Source organism: Sinocyclocheilus rhinocerous, unplaced genomic scaffold, assembly GCF_001515625.1.
Source record: "Sinocyclocheilus rhinocerous isolate Xijiao unplaced genomic scaffold, SAMN03320098_v1.1 scaffold931, whole genome shotgun sequence".
Lineage (NCBI taxonomy): Eukaryota > Metazoa > Chordata > Actinopteri > Cypriniformes > Cyprinidae > Sinocyclocheilus > Sinocyclocheilus rhinocerous.
The window spans coordinates 168,660-169,035 of NW_015657104.1; the positions used below are offsets into that span (position 1 = coordinate 168,660).

The following is a 376-nucleotide window of genomic DNA, read 5'->3' on the forward strand; positions in this document are numbered from 1 at the left end:
AGACCACTACACTGTAAAAAAAAAAAAAGGATTTTCTTGAAACGACGATTATTGGATTATTATAGTATTTTCTTGTATTGTTTTACAAGAAAAAATTATTTCAGCCTGTCTACTTCAAAATTTCATGTTACATTTAATGTGAAATTTACTAGGAACGTCTGAGTGAAAATTCTTCTATACCACATTTTTTTGGTGTACAACATACAAAACATCTTTTTAAAGAAGATAAAATTTCAATAATATTACAGTAATATACAGTAATACTATCCCAAGGTTATTATAGTTATGTAAAACTAAATTAAATTAAAACTTTACTAATTAAAACTTTACTTGACATAAAATGAACATTAACTGATGCATAATGATGTTATTGATA

The 376-nt window shown here is 23.7% G+C and overlaps 1 protein-coding gene across 1 annotated transcript in view; it reads left to right on the forward strand.

The window, feature by feature from the left end:
• The window catches only part of LOC107720848 (BMP/retinoic acid-inducible neural-specific protein 3-like), an 87,926-nt gene that overhangs the window by 28,656 nt on the left and 58,894 nt on the right, over positions 1-376 (forward strand). The window lies entirely within an intron of this gene.